This window comes from Alexandromys fortis, unplaced genomic scaffold, assembly GCF_014885135.2.
Source record: "Alexandromys fortis isolate MF-2015 unplaced genomic scaffold, M_Fortis_MF-2015_v1.1 scaffold_70, whole genome shotgun sequence".
NCBI lineage: Eukaryota > Metazoa > Chordata > Mammalia > Rodentia > Cricetidae > Alexandromys > Alexandromys fortis.
The window spans coordinates 5,110,996-5,132,407 of NW_026067955.1; the positions used below are offsets into that span (position 1 = coordinate 5,110,996).

Consider the following 21,412-nt stretch of genomic DNA (forward strand, 5'->3'; position numbering starts at 1 on the left):
ATTACAAACATCTGATATTTTACAAATATTTATTGACATTTTCCCAAATAAGCAACCTGAAAAATCAAAGTACATATTCCCTGAAAAGAGCACTTTTTAAAAAGTTTCTGTAATTTTTATTATCTCCGAAAAGTTGGTAAGAACCCAATCAAGAGAAAAAAATATAATCTTGCCTTTGCACAGAATGATATATTGGTCAGGAACATAAATTTTATCAGCCATAAATGTGAATTAAGTAAGATTTAAGCTAAGCTCTCCCAGCTGAACAATTTCCCAAACAAACAGGAAGGTTACTGGACTGGATTACTTACTGCAGCATGATAGGATTTTCCTCCGCTCCCTACTGAAGGTTTCACCACATGCTGAATGATGTATTTTGTCAGCTTTAAAATTTAAAGTAAAAGCAAACTACAACACAGAGATTCTGTTTAGCTAATACAGCTGGAGTAGATGTCAAATTTTATGTAATAATTATTCCTTAATGTACAGAAATATATTTCCTATATACAACACATAATCTAAAAGTTAAAACCATATTTCACTGATACTTATGTAAGCAGTTTACACAATAATCACAATAATCAACATAGTTATTTAGGGTTGAAAGTTGAACCTAAGTAGCGACAAAGACAAAAGTGTATCTTGTTTTCTCCCAACTACACCTTTGACCACTTCCTTGCTTTTGTCTACCCATCACAAATAACTCACACAGACTTGGATGTATTCTCTCCCTACCATAAGTTCTACCATACAGCCTACATACTGCTTCATGCTTAAAAAAAAATAAGAAAGTTCCTTCAAGACAGAAGTTTAATTATTACTCAGACTTGGAATGTAGTTAAGTGGCAGAGTTCTTGCCTAGAATGCCTTGAGGCCCTGGGTCCAACTCCCAGCACTGAAAAGCAAATTATTACTCACATTTGGTAAATTTTAGATTTCAAAGGCTAGCAGATATTCAGAAATCACCAACTGCAATGCAGCTAAAGCTTTCATAGAGTCCAAGAGTAACATGGGTTATGTGGTCTGTGATAAACATTCAGAATAGAGGCTGCACTTCTTTCTTGAAGACAAAATTTTTATCTCTACAAAGATAAAATTTTAAAAGAAATCTAACAGCTAACAGTGCATATTGAATGTGAAGACAAGATACCCAGTTCTTTCTTTTTTCTCTTTCTTTCTTTCTTTCTTTCTTTCTTTCTTTCTTTCTTTCTCTTTCTTTTTTTTTTTTGAAACAGGGTTTCTCTTAACTTTGGAGTCTGTCCTAGAACTAGCTCTTGTAGACCAAGCTGGCCTTGAACTCAGAGATCCACCTGCCTCTGCCTCCTGAGTTCTTGGGATTAAAGGTGTGTGCCACCACTGCCTGGCTAGGGACACTCATTTTCTACCCCTCCCTTTTCTACCCCCAATTTATTTTCAAAAAATTTACTTTTCTGGTTATATATGGACAATTCAAAAGGTGATGTTATTCACTAGTCAAATTCTTCCATCAAACATGGTAATACTTGGCCATTATTTGAACTATTTTTTCTGTCTCCCTATCTCCATCTATAATTTGCTATCCTTTCTTAATTTGTTGGGTAACATTTTGTAGAGTGATGTTGTGTTCTTTTCTTTCTTTGAATATTTCTCTTGGTGTTTCATTTAAAAAAAACTTTAATTAACATTTACTTAGAGTTTATGTGTTGCTGGTGCATATTGCCATGACACACATGTAGAGGTCAGAGGACAATTTCAGTTCTCTCCCTTCTACCACATGGATTCCAGACACCAAGCCTGGGCAGCCAGTACTCTTGGTAGTCCATCTGGATACATGCACTGCCACGTCTTTAGGTTTTAACTTTTTTCCCCTGAAATATGTAACATGCTGCTGATTCCATTGCAGATATTGTTCTTCTACAGTTCTATTTGGGTCTCTTTTGTAAGCAGCTTCCATTTTCATTGGCATGTTTGTGTTTTCCTCTGTTCTCTGGGACATAAGGAGTACATATGTAATAGCTGCCTTGATATCTGTATCTGATAATTCCATCACATGTTGCCTCTCTCTTTTTACTTGTTGGTTTATATCATAGTTAAGGATCATATTTTTCTGCCTTAGAGATGTGAAAAGTAGTATATTTTCCCAAATTAGCTATGAATATACTTATCTTGTATGTTTAACTTCAGTGAAGTATTCAATGATATATTGCATTTTTAAAAACAAGGTACTAGTCATAGTAAACATGAATGAATATGTCTTTACTATGTTTTACCCTCTTAAGTATACAGCACAGTATTCATTATGTATAAGCATGATGATGCATTAAGCCTTTTATTCCCAAATAACTGAGACTTTACATTTATAAGACACTTAAACTTCCTTTTTCTCTCTGCAACATAGCCCCTGCCAACTACTGCTTTACTTTTGTTGAATCTGACCATTTTAACCAGCCTCGAACACAGTGCCGTTTTGTGGTGGAAGGGCAAAGCATATATCTAGCTTTTTAAAAATAAGGTCCTAATTGGCTTTGTGGGAGCCTAGCCTGTTTGGATGCCCACCTTCCTAGACCTGGATGATGGAGGGGGGGAGGACCTTGGACTACCCACAGGGCAGGGAACCCTGATTGCTCTTTGGACTGGAGAGGGAGGGGAAGGGGAGTGGGGTATGGGGAAAGGGGGGAGGGGGAGGGAAAAGGGAGGCGGGGAGGAGGCAGAAATTTTTATTTATTTATTTTTTTCTTTTTTTTTCAGAAATTTTTAATAAAAAATTTTAATAATAAAAAAATAAGGTCCCAAATTCATTACAAGAGAGTTCTGACACTGACAATAAATGACCTCTTAAGGTTCTCACATTGGAAATATAGTCATTAATGTTGCATATTGAGCATAGTCTTAGTTAGGGTTTCTATTGCTGTGAAGAAAATGTGAAGAGACACCATGACCACTGAAACTTTTTCTTCAAAACAAATTTATTTATTTTACATCCAGTTTCCTTTCTTTCCTCTCCTCTCATCCCCCCATCCCCCATTTCTCACGCCCCAATCTACTCCTCCTCCATTTGTTTAGGAAAGGTCTCCCATAAATATCAACAAAACATAGTAAGCACTTCCCAATGGGCTCATAGAGGCTCACAGAGACTGAGCTGACAACCAGGGAGCCTACATGAGACTGACTTAGGCCCTCTGCATATATGTTACAGTTGTGTAGCTTGGTCCTCTCGTGGGGCTCCCAACAGTGGGAATAGAGGCTGTCTCTGACTCTTTTATTGGTTCTTGGAACCCTACTTCTCATATTGAGTTGCTTTGACCATGGCAACTCTGACAGAGGAAACACATTTAGTTGATGGAGTCTTACAGTTTCAGAGGTTTAGTCCATTATCACTATGGTGGAGAGCATGCCAGCTGGGATTATGACAGCATGCAGGCAGACATGGTGCTAAAGGCAACAGGAAGTGAACTGGAACACAGGGCATGGCTTAAGCATATGAGACCTCAAAGCCCCCCCTCCACAGTGACACATTTCCTCCAACATGGCCACATCTACTCTAACAAAGTCACACTTCCTAGTAGTATCACTCTCTTTGGGGGCATTTTCTTTCAAACCACCACATTCCACTCCCTGGCCTCCAAACCTTGTACCCATCTCACAATGCAAAAATGTATTCAGTCCAACTTTAAAATTCCCCAGTCTGTAACAGTCTCAAACTTACTTAAAAGTCTAAAGTTCAAAGTCTCTTCTGAGATTCAAGCAATCTCTTAATTATAATCCCTGAAAATCAAAATAAAAAAGCAGATCACATACTTCTAACATATAATGGCATAGAATATACAATACCATCCCAAAATGTAGGGGAGGGAGCATACTGAGGAAATACTGGACCAAAGGAAGACCAAAAACCATCTGGGCAAACTCCAAACTCTGTGTCTCCAAGTCTGATGTCAAAACTCTCTTCAGATCTCCAACTCCTTTCAGCTTTATTGACTGCAACACACTTCTTTCTCTTGGGCTGGTTCCATTCCCTGTTAGCAGCTTTCCTCGGCAGGCATCCCATGGCTCTGGCATCTCTTTAACATCTTAGGGTCTTCCAAGGCAATCCAGGTTTCAACTTCACAGCTTCATGCAATGGCTGCTCTAGACCTCCATTCAGGAACCCCTGACATATGCCTGGCCTTATTGGGTTCCTTAGTCACAGAAGAAGGTTCCATAAAGCCTTTCTTGTATCCTTGACTCTAAAGCCAAAACCACACAGCAGAAGCTGCCAAGTTCTGCTGTTTACTGGAAGTGGAATATTACTCTTTTGTTCAATTACATCTTCACCAGCTTTCTGTTTTCCATGGTTTCTTTCATTGCCTAAGCTTGGCTGTCCTGGAACTTGCTCTGTAGACCAGGCTGGTCTCAAACTCAAAGATCAGCCAGCAGAGATTAAAGGTATGCACCACCACATCTGGCTCTAAGATTTTCTAAGATTTTGTTTTTTTCTGTGTAACTTATTTCATTTAACATAATGCTCTCAATTTGATCTATTTTATAGCTTTCTTCTTTTTAAACAAAAGGAAGGATACCCTGCTATAAGTATGTGGCCACATGTATCCTCCCCACTCATCCATCATTGGACACATGAACTGTGTTCATGAACAATGCTGCTGTCAACTTGAATTAGAGATATAACTTTGAGACCATGTTTTAGTCTTAGTTCAAGGGGTGTATTGAAGTACAGACTTGGTAGGCCACAGGGCCTCTCTTCTTTCCACAGTGGTAGCCGAGCTCTGAGTTCATCCTAACTGGAGTTTGAGGTGTTTCCTGGATGTTTCTATTCATCATTCAGCAAATCTGGGAGATCTGGAGCTACATTTTATTTTCCCCACACAATCTCTGCCCCTTTAAAAGGGTGTGGCACTCTTAGGAGGTGTAGCCTTGTAAGAGGAAATGTGTCATTGTGGAGGTGGGTTTGAGGGCTCAAATCACTCCCAGTGTTCAGTTCACTTCCTGTTGCCTTTGGATCAAGATGCAGAATTCTCCAGGACCATGTCTGCCTGCATGCCACCGTCCCGTAATCCCAGCTACCATGCTCTCCACCATGGCAATAATGGACTAAACCTCTGAAACTGGAAGACTCCATAGTGACCCAAACTAAGACAGAAGTTGGTACCAGGAACTGGCATATTGCCGTGGTAGGCCTAACCATGGTTTTGTTTGGGGGAATTTGGACTTTGGAACTCTGAGTTATGAAAGCAGTGGAATACTTTAAGCACTGCTTAATGGGCCATATTAGTAGGCGCATGGAAGAGAGTGGTGCTGAGAATGATTTGAACTGCTGGGGGCTGACTCAAGAGGTTTCAGAAGAGAATAATATTGATATATGGCTTACAGATTGTTCTGGTGATATTTTGGTTAAGAATGTGGCTGTTTTTTGCTCTTTTCCAAAGAGTTTGCCTAAGGCTAAAGTAAAGAGTTTTGGATTAATTCTACCGGCAGAGGAAATCTCAAATCAGTTTAGTATTAACTCTGTCATGTGGTTATTATTGGTAACTCTAGTGAAGATTTATAATGAAAAGGAGCAAGCTGAGCATGGTAAATTACAAAATTTAAATTTTGAGAAGAAGGGGAATGCAGTTAAATCCTGTATTCAAAGAGATAAATGGATTAAAAATGGAATAAGGAGTAGAAACTAACTTGTGAAAATGAGTTTTTGTAAGAGTTAGAAGCTAAACTCTAATGATTTAATTTACAGAGAAAAAGAATAAGAACTTAGTGGCATGTTCAAAGTCATACAACTAGTCTGGCTATAGTAACTTCTGAATCCCAATCCTTTGCTTGCCTTTGTAACTTACTACCTGAGCTGATCTACTTGTAACACCAGATGGAATAAAGAAATATACTTATAATGTTTTTTATATTACCCACAAGGTCTATAATCTACTTTATCTTAGAATGTTTTAAAAAAATATTAAGTCATTGGATTCTTCCTTTTATTATTTTGGGGTTTTTATTTACTAAATGTAAATTAACATTTATCAAGTTTTAAGGAAAAGGTCTATGTTAGTTGATGGCTTTCATACCCCATGAAAGTTTCTCATATAATTTTGCCATACTTGAAATATTTTGTTTATTGAGTTGAGGTCAATATGCTAGAAACAGTTTGCTAATCCTTGATATAGATGAATTTATATTAAATATACTATACATGTCATCAGTAAAACAAAAATGTTAAGAACCAAACTGACAATTCTACATAAAACCATTAATCTTAAAATTTAGCATTACTACAGAATAAAATATAGTTAATATAAAGATGGTTTAATCACTGTACAAATAGTTTATTGATCTACCATAAAATGAGTTTATTGACAAAACAGTTTTCTTATAAACAAATCATGCAACAGAAAATACATGTCTGTATTACTATTAGCTGAAATTCAGAAAATCAACACATGCTCAGTAACTCTGTGATAGTCCAGTGAAACTCTTACAGAAATGACACTTAGTATAATATTTACAAAAACAATTATATAACTACAGATGCTTTAAATTTCCAAATTTCTTTCTTTAAAAGTTTTAAATTTATTTTCTAAGAACAAAGCAAACACAGATATCACATACAAATCCATCATAAACCAAATATATCCTTCCAGGCTAGATGTAACATATAGAAAACTGTTTCAAACCCAGTGAATTAAATTTTTTGTTAAGATTTATTTATTTATTATGTATACAGTGTTCTGTCTGCATGTATGCCTGCAGGCCAGAAGAGGGCACCAGATTTCATTACAGATGGTTGTGAACCACCATGCAGTTGCTGGGAATTGAACTCAGGACCTCTGGAAGAGCAGGCAATGCTCTTAACCTCTGAGCCATCTCTCCAGCCCCAAATCCAGTGAATTATTTTACAAGTTGAAAATTATAAAAAGTTTATTTTTAATAAATTACCCAGAATGAGTTTCTTCCAAATCCTTATTTTTCCCCTTCATATTTTAGTGTCTAAAACAGGTATTTCTTTAATACAGGTTGGGAATTCTAATTTACATGCTAGGGGTTTTTTTGTTTGTTTGTTTGTTTTTTTTTTTTTTTTTTTTTTTTTGGTTTTTCGACGCAGGGTTTCTCTGTGTAGCTTTAGAGCCTGTCCTGAAACTCACTTTATAGACCAGGCTATCCACTAACTCACTGAGATCTGCCTGCCTTGCCTCCTGAGTGCTGGATGAAAGGCATGTGCTGCCATCGCCCAACACATGCTAGATTTATTTATTTTTTTCAAGACAGAGTTTCTCTGTAGCTTTTGTAGTCTGTCCTGGAACTTGCTCTGTAGACCAGGTTGGCCTTGAACTCAAAAGACCCACCTGTCTCTGCTGAGTGCCAGGATTAAAGGCATGAGTGCCACCACCACCTGGCTACATGCTAGATTTTAAAGTATATTTTTCTTTGACCCCTTTAGAGATTGTTGGGAAACAAAACACACATCTTACAGACTTTCTCAACTCCATTTTTAATTTCTTCCTCAAATGTTTCTAAACATCCATAACTTTAGGAATCAGATTATATTAGATCTAGAGCCCAAGAACAGCAAAATCTGTGTGCTCAGGCTCCTTTTATAACTAGATCAGTACTTTCATGGAACTCCATAAACCTCCCATAGACTGTAAATCGCCTCCAGATTACTCCATAAATCTCCACAGAGTGAATCACCTCCAGATTATGCATATAAACCTTCCACAGACTGTGAATCACCTCCAGATTACACCATAATAATCCTCCACAGACTGTGAATCACCTTTAGATTACTCACACTCCACCTGTTCCAATATGAATGCTCTGTCAGTAGTTGTTATACTGTACTGTTTAGGAAATTACCACAGGAAATGAAGTTTACATAATTCTTCTTGCAAACATCTTTGATGAGTTGATATTGGTCAAATCCACCAATAGGGAACTCACTGAGATAGGGCCAACCAGGTTAAGTGGTTGACTTCATACTTTAGAGGGAAATGTAGTTCCTATTTTAACCACTAGATGGTTTTGTTATATAGCCCAGGCTAGCCTTGAACTCTCAATCCTTCTGCCTTAGTCTCTCAAGTAACCTACAATACACTACCATAGCTGGCTCACTAATGTACTTTTATATTAGGATTATTTTCATTTAAAACTTCATATGCTATAAATTACTGTGGTAGTCTGAATAAAAAAGGCCCACAGGGAGTGGCACTATTAGGAGATGTGGCCTTGTACAAGTGAATGTGGAGCTGTGAATGAAGTGTGTCATTGGGGGTGAGCGTTGACGTCTCATTTGCTCAAGCCTGGTCAGTATGTCTCAGTTTCTCATCCTGTTGCCTGCCTATTTGGATATAGAACTCTCAGCTACCTCTCCATCACCATGTCTGCCTGTATGCCAGTCTGCTTCCTGCCATGATACTGGACTAAACCTCTGACTGTAAGCCAGCCCCAATTAAATGTTTTCCTTATAAGAGTTGCCATGGTCACGCTGTCTCTTAAGAGCAATAGAAATCCTAATGAGATACTTACCTTATTAGGGCAGTGATTAAAAACAATCCTCATTCTCTCAAAGTCTTGCTAGTTCTGTTTAAACTTACTAGGTAAACCAAATATAATTAGTATGAATCTCTTTTTAAGAGCAAGAACAAAATCAGTATTATATAAACTTTTTGTTTTGAAAACAAAAACCATTACTTAAAAACAAATAAGTATTAGGCATGCAGCTACTCATGGCATTAAGCCTGGTTTTAAAAAACCAATTATTTCAGAAAATTAGCATTTCTTTTTATTTTTAATTTATTTTTTATTCATTTGGTTTTGTTTATATTGTTGAGACAAGAGTTTCACTGTGTAGCCCTGGATGTCTTGGAATTCAATCTGTAGACCAGACTGGCCTCAAACTCAGAAATCCGCCTGCTTCTGCCTCCTGAGTGCGGGAAATAAGGGTGTGCGCCATCATGCCTAGCTAGAAAAGTAGTATTTATAAGGACTTTCATTTCAAGATACTGAGCTTGGTACAGTAACTTAGACACTTAGATACATGTTTAAATCCAAAGTAATGAACTTGGCACTAAAGTGCTAAGGTAGTCACAGACAGTAACCAATGAGTAGATATAGCAATGTTTCAATAAAACACTACTAAAACAAATGGTCAGGCTGTGGGCCAAGTTGATGACTTCTGTCCTAGCCAAACATTTCTTTTCAATATATTATAACTTCGGTGATCATACCATCATGTTTCCTTTGTATCTGATAGTTGTTACAAGAAACACTAGTCATTTAAATGGTAAAGGACCACCAATGCTCACTTTCTATTGACAGAATCTCAATGACACCTCAAACCTGCTAAATAACTGAGGCTGACCTTGAATTTCTGATTTTCCTGCCTCTGTCTCCCTAGCAAGGAGATTACAGGTGTCCCCCACCACACCTGATGTAAGTGGCATAAGGGATAGAACTCAGCGTTTTGTGCATGCTAAGCAAGCACTCTATTAACAGTTATATCTCTAGCCTTGAGAAACCATTAAAATGTTTTTTTCGACACAAATCTCTAGTTAGAGTCAGAAATAAAAATGTGTTAATAAAACAAACATTAAATATGTTTGAAAATATATAAGGGTAGAATTATATTTTATTAAATAATCTTACCTTAATCAAATGAAAGAATCAAAATTCTAATACATTTCTGGCTTCAATTCAAAAAATATTTGAATCAAAACTTCAGATTCTTGTTAAATTCCTAGAAGAGATGAAAAACCTTTCAGTAGGTTTGGTTGCAGATAAAATGTAGCAATTATAGCACTCCAACTGTCCCACCAACTCAATGTAGCTCTAAGATCTGGCTAACATGCCTACAGTAGATTACATGGGACCCTGAAAAGTACATGGCAACAGGCAGGTCCTGTAAGAGGACCAGAATACAAAGCTCCATTTTATATGGCCATCATTTTGTTTTCTTCTGCCATCATCCAGTCTGAAGTGTATACAGCCTAAAGAAAATTTCATGTCCCAACTATCACTAAAGAGGGATATCTTAACATTCACAATAAAGTGTAGAAATCACACACACACACACACACACACACACACACACACACACACACACACAACCTCTCTTCTCTATTCTCAGCTCAGCCATCTATGGGCACAGTGGCAATGAGGATCATGAGCCTAAACCTAAAACTCAGAGGCATAGGAACCTTGCTTGCTTTCTGGTCAAAGGAGCTGCAGTTCCAAGAGGATACGGAGATACCCGTGTGTGTGTGTGTGTGTGTGTGTGTGTGTGTGTGTGTGTGTGTGTGTGTGATTCTGCCCCTCCCCCTCCCATATCCTCCTACTGCTTAGTCCTGAAGATGAGCACAGTTTCCAGGAGTGCAACTTAACAAATAAAGCTTGGAAAAGGGTAATTCAGAGATCACTGGAGAGCACAAAGAGATTAGCACTGCAGCAAAATACCATACATATACTATAACATACATATGATGGGATTACAGACTGACAACCTACCATATGCTGAAAATACTCTAAAAGATGCGCTTAACACACCTAACCTACTGAATATCACAGGCTAATCTATATGTACTCAGGACACCCAGGCCACAACTAGGTGCAACCTTTTAATTTAAAGCTTGTTTTAAAATAAAGTGTTGAGTATCTTGTAAAATTAATACAGACAATGAAAGTGTACAGAAAGTGAAAGCCCAGAAGATGTGAATGGTTTGCTTTATGCTGTGACAAAGTTGAGAAGATCCTAGGTCTAACCATCAAAAACTGAGGACTGTTTGGGTTGGACAATAACTACACATAACAATATAAACATCACACACACACACACACACACACACACACACACAAATCTTCCTTAGAGAATTCCTAGTAATACTCATCAATTTGCACATGAAACTTCAGTGCCCCAGTCTGAGTACGGGCTGAATTCAGCAACTCATTTCCAAAGGTTCTTAGAATATAGAAAGACAAAAGTACTTCATTACAGAGAAATTAAGCAAACACTACCTTCTGCAAGTAGTACTGTTGCCATGTACTCCCTCAAAAAGGAAAATATCTGTGTTGATATTTTCTAAAACCCAGTTTAATCATGAGGAAAGTACCAAAGCATGTAAGATTCATTCTATAGAACACCCAGCTAGTACTCAGAACAATCAAGGTCATGTAAGAAGACAGGAAATTGTCACAGACTATAGGAGACATTCCACAAGAGTCATGTTGAATCCTGGACTATGAGGAAACTAGTAAGAAACCCAAAGTTGCCAACTTGACTATATCTGGAAGTAACTGAAGCCCAATCAGCTGGGCACACCTGGGAGGGATTTATCTTCATTGGATCATTTGAAGCTCAAAAGACCCACCCTACATCTGGACCATATTTTCTGATGGCAGCTTAAGAAAAGACATGGAAGAAGGAAACTTTTGCTTTCTGCCTGCTTGCCCTCACTCTCCCTGGAAAATCCACTCTTTATCTGGTATTACAGTCTACTTCTCCAGGATTCCATTATCGAAGACCAGCTGAGATATTCAGTCTCCTAGGCCAAACTACTATTGGATTCTTGGACTTTCCACCAAGAGATAACCATTGTTGGACTATCAGGAACAGTCTTTTGTGTGTGGGGTGTGTGTGTATGTGTATTCATTCTATCAGTTCTGTTTCTCTGGGAAACCCTGACTAATTTAGCAAATATTAAGGCAATAAAGTTAGCTTTATGCCGCTAATAAAACTTAGCCCAGAATACCTGTAATTCCAGTTACCAGTGAGGCAGAGGCAGAGCGATCACAACTTTCAAGCCAGACAGCATTATATAGTGAACTCCTATCTCAAAGACAAAACAACACCCCACCCCACTCCCATCAAACAAATCCCAAAAGCTCTTTTTAAACAATACTGACATATGGGCTAAGGATATGACTCAACGTGTAAGTGCTTCTATGTAGGTGTTTAAGGATCCCTAGCATTCATGAAAAAACCTGGTGTGAGCGCTAGGTTGAGGGGAAGGGATAGGAGGACCCTGGGGATTTACTAACAGTCTATCTAAAATGGTGAGCTCTGGGGGCAGTGAGAGATTTGCTTTAAAAGGAAGGTAGAGAGCAACAGAAAAAGACACCCAATACAGACCCCTGGCCTCCACCTGCAGGTGCTCTGGTGTACATGTACCACCCCCACCCACCCCTACCCCCATGTGTACTCCTAACTTACAATCAGTAGAAAATGGGGGGGGTATTTACTACAGAGACCATTCTGAAAAAGAAAAACAATACTGTGTTTCCCTTTTTATTATAAGGAAAAATAAGAGTTTATTATCAGGGAAAGTAAGATATTTGAGTAATTAGGGTGAGGAAAAGCAAGCCAGTTAAGTAGGAAAGGGATTTCACAAGTGATTCCACTCTCATCTTACATCCACTACAAAAGCAGAACTATAAGCTTACAATAATGATTATTATATTACTCATATGTGGTCATAAAACACCAGTCTGTGCATTTTAATAATGAGATAAAATTAAAAACATGCCCTATGTCACTAACACCTTCATCATATTTAATCTTTTGATTACTGCTAATCCTTATTTTTAAAAAAATATTTGGCCAACTATTTCTATTTAAGGCAAACTCAGTTCTCTACCATACTACTAACATCAGCAACAATTTCACATAGCTATCCTTCTCTCATCTATACTTGCACTAATTACAAATGCACAACAAAAGGTCTGTAACGAACAGCTTTCAACCCAAGGCCTGTTCTAACATTACATTCAATTAGAAATGAATGGTATACTTCAAGTATTTAGGTTTGCTCCAGGACACACTGTGGGAGAAATAATTTACGACGGTTACTGAACCCTTTCTAACAAAAGTTATCTGGGCTTGGTATCTGTAAAAATTCAAGGTCAGTTTAGCTTCAACATCCATTCGAACAGCTCCTACTATAAAGTCATGTGTTTACTGTCTCACATAATCTCCTATATATTCTATTTACTTTTTTAAAAGACTAATTTATAACTAAATCAGACTTCTAAAAGCACAAGACACCTGCAAACAGCTTCTGCCAGGGTTGGTACATCTTGACTGTCTCTTTGTGGCCCTGAATGTGTTTATGAAACACCTATATTTTAATGTTCAGAACCACCAAGATTTCTCTCCCTTGTCAAAAGAATCAAGAAAACCTCAATCATTATTTCTTCTTCTTTTGTTGTTGCTGTGTAGGACCCATGACACCAAACTCTCTTTGTCTTTAGTACTTACAGCAATGCCAGCATCTAACAGCCACCTGAATACTTGTTTTATTTACTCAATTAACAAATATTTAAGAAGATAAGTAAAACAAGACTAAGTCCCGTGAACACGGAAATTACTGAGTAAATACAGTTGGCCTTTTGAAGAGGCAATGAGAAAGGTCAACACACAGCTGATTAGTGTAGGCTGTGACCTCATCTGAGGTTGCATAACTCAAATGGAGGTCACAAAAATTTGGCAGCAGTAAAGGGTTCCATGTGCAACAACCAAAGCTTGATTAAAAAACAAACAAATAACAAGCACAGTTTCTGGCAGTAATTTCCTGTGATGCATCACAGACTTCACTGCAACCATGGTTCTGAAAACATAACTCACATTGTGCATATGCCTTCATGTCATGCGATGCCAATGCACACTGCCTCAAACACCTAAGCTCAGATTCTAGACCATGAATTGTTTTAAATGTATATAAAAACTTTTCTGCTCTTACAGAAGCATAACAGAAATCAATGAATTTTAATATTTTCCTATCATTTCTCAGCATTTAAACATCAAATTAGGATATTATTATGTTGCATTAAGCTCAAATATTTTATTTGAAAGTTGTTTGGTCGGGCAGTGATGGCACATGCCTTTAATCCCAGCACCTGGGAGGCAGAGGCAGGCGGATCTCTGTGAGTTCAAGACCAGCCTGGTCTACAAAGAGAGTTTCAGGACAACCAGGGATGTTACACAGAGAAACCAAGTCTCAGAAAAAAAAAAATAAAAGTAAGTGAAGATGCTCTATGCCCTGCATTGCCAAATATTTAGGCAAGATTTAATTCTTATAGAAAAAATATACCCATATCAACAGTATGCAAATTTACATTTAGCTTTAATGAGTGGCAAAATTACTGTAAACCAAAGAATTGTTTTTAAATAAATATATGATTATTATTAAATGTTTGATTTATACACATTTTAAATACCTATATACCCGGGGGAGGGTGTCACATGAAATCCTTCAGCAAGAAGAGGTCACAAGTGGAAAAAGTTTAAGCAGCTCTGATAGACAATAAGCTGAGGTTACCAGATAATTGCTTTTTACTGTAAGACTTTTTAAGGAATCTAAACTGGGGAGACTAAATGGCAGTATTCAAAAACAACTGACCTCGGTCATTATCATTGTTACCACATATTCTACTTTCCTTCAAGTTCCATTTAATAAGGATGTTTACACATAAATTAAATCAAACAGGATATTATAGTTTTTTAGCTACCAAGGTGCTAAAAAAGTAGTTCCTAGAAAACAATTCATGAGCACCTTTCAAAGATTATAATACATTAAAGCATCTGCCTCTATCAAAATGAAAGCAGCTTCACCCAAGTTAATAGCCTAACAGTAACACAACAAAGGTCAACAGCTATGAAAATAAATTCAGTGAGTCTTCAACCCACTATTTCTGAAGTCCCTCTTTCAGAAATGAAGCACTGTATCTACTTCAGCAACTCAGAGTTAGACTGTTCAGAATTTATCACAGGGCTGGAGAGATACCTCAGGCCATAAAGCGCTTGCTTTAACTGAATTCATGTGAAAGAAAAGGGGGCCTGCTGACATATGCTTGTAATAGCTGCACTAGGGAGACAGACAGGTGGATTTCTGAGGCTCATCTTCTCGGTGAGTTCCAAGTAAGAAACTGTCTTAAACAACAAAGTGGATGGATCCTAGATAACGACACAAGAGGCTGATCTCTGGGCTCCACATGCACGCACACATATGTACATGCAACTGTACATGTATGTATACACCCAAAATTGTATCCATTAATAATGTTAAATTGCAAAAGAATCCAGAAGGGGTTTAAGACAAAGAGCTTAGTATGTACCAAAGTTAAGAAGGAACCCTAAAGGCTCTATGTGACATTTATACATTTATGTATTGTAGAGCAAACTTGTTTTTTATTTAGCCACTTCCTAACTGCTGTGTTAAAAAAAATCCTGTGATGGCTACATTTAAAATTAATGCCTGGGTAGATCATCTATAAATCTCATATATCTATATTCACTCCAATCCATTGCTAAAGTTCCCACTACTGCTTTGGGACCACTGAGAAAACTCAAGAGTAACTGCCCTTCCAAGTCTTATAACAACTAATGAGAATCCTGCAATTTCCTCAGAAGAGGAAAATAGAGGTTCCCTGAGAGCACAGTGGGGAACTAACGTGTGATGGAGACAGAAGCTTTAAGAGCAGCAAACACATAGTAAACCTATCCCATCATTTTAAAAGCAGGGCTATCTAAAGAAAAGTCATACTGAGAAGCTGCTTCTTTTTCCCCCTTCCCCCTCCTCCCTCCTTCTTCTCTTTAAGACCAGATCTCACTGTGTAGCCCTGGCTGGCCTGGAATTTGCTTTGTAGGCCAGGCTGGGCAGAAACTCAGAGATCCCACGTCCAGAGCTCGGATTAAAGGCATGCACCATCACACCCATCCTGAGATTTTAATCTGCTTCTGAGTTGGCCATTCTTCACTACTGAATACTACCTCAAAGCCACTGCTGATTTTTTAAAAAACTGAATAACTGCTTGCTAGCTGTTGAACTATCTGTAGAGTTACCGTGTGTGTGTGTGCATGTGTGTGCATGTGCACATATGTGTGAACTCTATGTAGATCAGGCTAACCTTGAACTCAGGTCTGCCTACCTCACCCACCAAGTTCTGCTATAAAAGGAGTGCCACCACATAGGCTAGACTGCTACTCAACTCTTAGTTCACACTCCTATATCTGTCCTTTAGTAAGGAAAAAAAATCCAAACCAAAACCAAAGCCAATCCTGTATTTAAAAGAGCAAAATGGCACGGCAAACTGGAACCCCAGAACTCTGGAGACTGGGGCAACCTAGGCCATGGTGAAATCCAGTCTCAAAGGTGAGAAAAGAAGGGAAAGAAGGAATGAGAAAAGGAGTAGGGAGAGATGATGAGAAGGGAAAACAAGTCACAAACCAATCAAAAACTAGGATTTTAGTTACAACATCTTGTCTACATCAGGCAAAGAACAGAAGAGCAGCAGAGACATGATGCCAAACTGCAAACACTTCGCCTCTTGCCACAGAACCAAGAAATGTATTATTAAAGAATCCTGTTTCACATTAGAATCGATTTACGTTCAAAGTTAAAGATTTTTGTTTCTAAGTTTTAGACCCTAACCACCTCTTTGCCACTTCGTGTTTACACACTTGCTCTAAAATATTAACAACCTCACAAACAGTCTGTTTAACAGTAATTAGAATTTTATCTAGTTAGCACAACAGTAAAGCATGCCATAACACAGATGGCAGAAGACTTCCTCCTTTCCTCATCTGTGTCAAAGAACTTCTATTTCATGATTAAGAAATCTGCACAGAAAGTAAAAAAAAGGCATTTGCACAGGATATTAACAAACTACAAACTACAAACTAGCAACAGAATCATTTTAGTAGGAAAGTCTGTACAGCAAAATCCTTGGTTATTTCTTAACATAAAGATTTTTCTTAATGACATTGGTCAAACCCAACCAAATACTAGGTTAAAAAATCAGGATGGACAGAGTTTGCACTATTGGTTTGACTTGGGTCTTTAAACCACAGCAATTCCCTAAAAAGCACAAGTTTCCAAACTCTGTGCAAACTGGGACCATCTCAGCAGCATTTAAAAATCTCAATGTGCAAATCACACCCCAAACTCAGGTCTAAATATGAGACAGGGGTGAGTATTCTTAAAATTCCTGAGTAGGTACACAGGCTCATTTGTAGCAATTTATATTATCAGGAGGCTTGGCAACTGGCACTGGTTCTGCCACCAACAAGCTTGGGTACATCTCTATGCAGCTTTTTCCTCATCTGGAAAGCGATTTCTAATATCCTAGCATGCTGTGAGTCTAGGATGATATTCTTTAGTTCTCCTACAAAGACTGAACTGGTTTCAACATATAAACTATGCCAAGGGAGTGGACAACAGTAACAAGAAACAGTTGGAATCCATGGTCTTTTAAGAGTTTAGTTTTACAAGAAAAGATTATTTTATAGTATCTATCAAATTCAGCTATACTTCAACTGCAGAGATTTTTATATATCCACCTCCTTCCAAGTCATAAAATATATCTATGTTGGAAATGTATGAAAACTTGAATTATCTTAAAATATAACAATCTTTTGAATTTCTATTAAAAATCTACATATTTTCTGATTTTTTTTTAAAAACAACTTTCCTACTTTCGTTGAGCTCTTACAGATATAATTTTAACTTCTTTTCTTGATAGCAGTGGTCTGATTGCTTTCACACAGGATCTTGCTATGTAGCTCAGGCTAGCCTCCAACTCAGCACCCTCCTGACTCAGCCTCTACAATGTTAGAATTATAGGCATGTGTTACTGGGCATAGCGTGACTATAACACTCATTAACATTCACTCATTTCATAAAAGGTAATCACGAGAAAAATAGGAACATGGGTACAAAGCATGTTATCTAATAGTCCTAAACGAAATTGTTATCCTCAGCCAGTTCTCTTACAAATGAATGCTACCAGTTATGAAGATGCTTGAAAAAAAGGTTAATGCATGCAATCAGATGAGCATCTTACAGTACCAGTATCTGAGAACTGGGTGGCAAACTTTGAAGATGTCCCTCATGATCCTGGCTCTCCGGTATTCACATATTTATGTAATCTCTTCTTTCTCTACGAGTAGGATGGACCTAGTAACCTGCTGACAAAAAATAATGACGGAAGTGACAGGGCACCACTTCTGTGACAAGGTTATAAAAGTCTGATGTTCCTACTACTGTGCTCTATGCTGGGACTCTTTCTTGCCTTCTTGCTTGTTCTGACAAAGTCAGCTCTCATACTGTGAGAAGAAGGCCTCTCGCTGTAGGCAGTCTGAGAAGAAATGAATCCTGCCAACCACTGTATGAATAAGCTAGGAAGCAGATCCTTCTACAACAAAATTGCCCATTCCCTTTAATCTTTTTAACATTGCTAGAAATCAATCCAGGGCCATGCCCATGGTAGGTATTTGCTCTATCACCTAGTTATACACTCAGCCTTTCCCACTCTCTCTCGAAACCACACTGATCAGGCTCTTTTCCCAAACTCTGCCTAATGTTCTCCACATTACTAATTAAAATGACAAATTCCCAGTTTATCCTTACTTTATCCATGAGCAGCAGCTAACAAAAATAACCTCATCCTGGAAGCACACAACTCCCAGAACATCAGCTCTACTAGCTTTATTTTCATTCTCCTTAGCTGGTTCCCCATCTCTCCCTGAGCCCTGGAGTTCAGGTCTTGGATCTCTCCTCTGCACCTATGCTTACTCCCGAGAAGTCTACCATCTACACAATGACATATTCCAAATTATTTCCAGTCTGATCTTCTCTCCACAACTGTTCTCTAATATACACAATTACCTACTGAGCACATTTTACTTGCCCATTTAATATGCATTTAAGTTCAAAATTAAAGCCTTTGATTAGCTTTAGCACAACCCCACCACACATAGCCTCCTCCAGAGCTAGTCTTCCTTGTTAACAACACCAAATTTTCAGTTGCATAGACCAAAAACCTCAGTTATCTCTGTTTCTTGCCTCTTTCTACCCCACCTCTAATTCTTTAGTTGTTGGTTTTACTTAAAATCTAACCTCTTAAAAAAATATACACTGCTTTGAGGCTCACATGGATTATTGCAATATTCTCCTAAACTGTCTTTCTGCCTTGAACCCTCAAGTCTCTGTTATCATTAATAATTAAGTCATGTGGTCACTGTGTTCAAAACGTCCTAATGGCATCATTCTCAGTCAAAAGGCAAAGTCCCAACCAAATCCTCTCATTTCCCTGACCTCTACGGCTCTCTCCAGATCTGATTCTAATTCACTAAAGTGGCTATTTTCTTCCTTGGACACTCTAGGCACACTTTCCATAGACAATACACTCACTATACCTGGTAATGGCAATGTTCTTTCCTGAGTTACCCATATAGATTACTCCTTTGGGTATTCACTCAATAGTCACTTTCTCAAGCTTGCCCACCTCCAATCCCTATGTCTCTCAACCCTCTACACATTCCCTTTTTCTCCTTTTCTCTGTAGTATTTACTGCTAATACACTGTATTTTATCTTTTATTTTCTAACCCCATCCATTAGAATGTAAGCACCATAAAAAGCATGTATTTAAAAATGAATATAGCAATAGGATAGGATTCCCTCACTGATCTATGTCAATATGGCAAAATAATGTGAGTAACATCAAAGGTACCAAAATATTATATTCATATTTCAATCATTGATTTACATTCTGACAAGTTTATCTCCCTAGCTATCATTCTAACATTATGTTAAGTTAGAGTGCATTCTCCTGAATAAATACATACTAATTAGAAGATGAATCAGTTCAGAATCAACCAACAAGCAACTAGATTGTTAAAAAAAAAAAAAAATTTCCAGGTGCAAGGAGATGGCTCATTGGTAAAAGGGCATGAAGACCTGAGTTTGAATCCTTAGCACTCATATAAAAAAAAAAAAGCCAGGTATGGCTGTGCATGCCTGTAATACTAGCATTGGCAGACGGAGAGTCAGAAAGAGTCCAAGAGCTCTCTGGTCAGTTACCTTACCCCAAATTTTGAGTATGGTTTGGAGACAGGTGGGAAGAGTCGTACACGAAGACACCCCATATGCTGCTCTGGCCTTGGCATGTGTGCATATAGGAACACATACCCACACACTCACAAACATGTACCACACACACAATGCATACATATGTACACAACTATAATAATTTTCTATTGATAATCCAAGGTGGAAATTTCACATACAATATGTCAGAATTCAACAATTTAAAGATATTATGGACTAGGAATTAAAAGAGATGCACATTTTCAAATAATTTCTTTTTTAAAAAAAAGGAACCTTTAGCGGTATTTAATTCTTTCACATTGAGTTACATCTTTTGTTAAAGACACACTGGTATTTACATTTATTTTCTAATCTAGACATTATTTTCATTTTCTTTTTCTAAATCATCAGCAATAAAAGGAATACAATATTTAGATGAGAAACTAAGTCCACAATTAAAAGCAAGACTTAATCAAGCTGAGCTAATTTTAAAAAATTTTTACACTTGTGTTGTAGTATTACACATTTCCAAAAGCACGTTCACACTTTCACTATAATCTTCATATTGACAGGTAGGGCAGACAGTACCACATCTTCCCATACCTTCCAAATACACATGATATTTTACAGAAGGAAAAATAAGTCTTAGGCTTAACTAGTTTGTTCAAAATTACAAAGTTATATACAGTCAAGTTGAACTATAAATGACTGGGTTTGTTGTTGTTCAATTTAAGCCTATTGTTTTCTACCCCAACATATGCCATTACTCAATGACTAAGGACACGGCCACACAGATCCACTCAATTTCCTTTAGGAGTGGAGATTTTCATATTCCTATTTATTACAGAAATGCTTTTAGATGGTACAAATGTGTTAACATCCTTATTTTAAAAAATTAAAAAGACCAGGAAGTCAGTGAAGTATTAAAAACTGAATATCCAAAACAGTATAAACACAAGATTACTTTTACACAGAGGATCAATGTTTAATAGTTTCACACACAGGACCAGCATTTTAGAACCTTTGGACCAGCAAACAGAGACCAAATACCAGAGCAAGTGCTCAATAAAAGTATTTAACAGAAGCCATTCCAGCTAAAATCATTTTATTGCTGTTAGAGCTCCTATCACCATCTGAATATATCAGCAATCCTGAATAAGAATAAATTATTTTTGCCCTTCTCTCTAAAGATTTTAGCTCAGATAAACAAAGGTTCTAGAACTCATTTCATCTGGATTTCTTTCTGTTCCCTTTAATATTCTGAGGGAGGCATTCCTTGACCACTCCAATTTCATGAGTGCACCACAGCAAACTAAAAGCAAGTCTAGAGCCAAATGACCCCCCCAAAACACACACTGTATCCCATCACTAGAGCCTGGTGCACCTTGCCCCTTCCTAAAGCTCTTCCTCTCAGTAGAACCTGAATCTTCTGAGTCTTCACTAACACATTCATTGACTGACCTGGAAGCTAACCTTTCTTCTACTCCCAGTTAAACTGATTGAGTTCCCTATTATGTAAGGCTACCTGGTTTGGGCTTTTTCATACTTAATGTTCAAACAGTCATAACTGGAAAAGATATTAGCTGATATA

At 37.6% G+C, this 21,412-nt stretch overlaps 1 protein-coding gene across 1 annotated transcript in view; it reads right to left on the reverse strand.

Moving 5' to 3' along the window:
* Glce (glucuronic acid epimerase) overlaps positions 1–21,412 on the reverse strand; it is a 70,530-nt gene that overhangs the window by 28,976 nt on the left and 20,142 nt on the right. Inside the window, exon 2 of the mRNA XM_050151895.1 lies at positions 9,610–9,700. The gene's annotated coding sequence lies outside the window, so the exon portion shown is untranslated. The remainder of the gene's footprint in view (positions 1–9,609; positions 9,701–21,412) is intronic.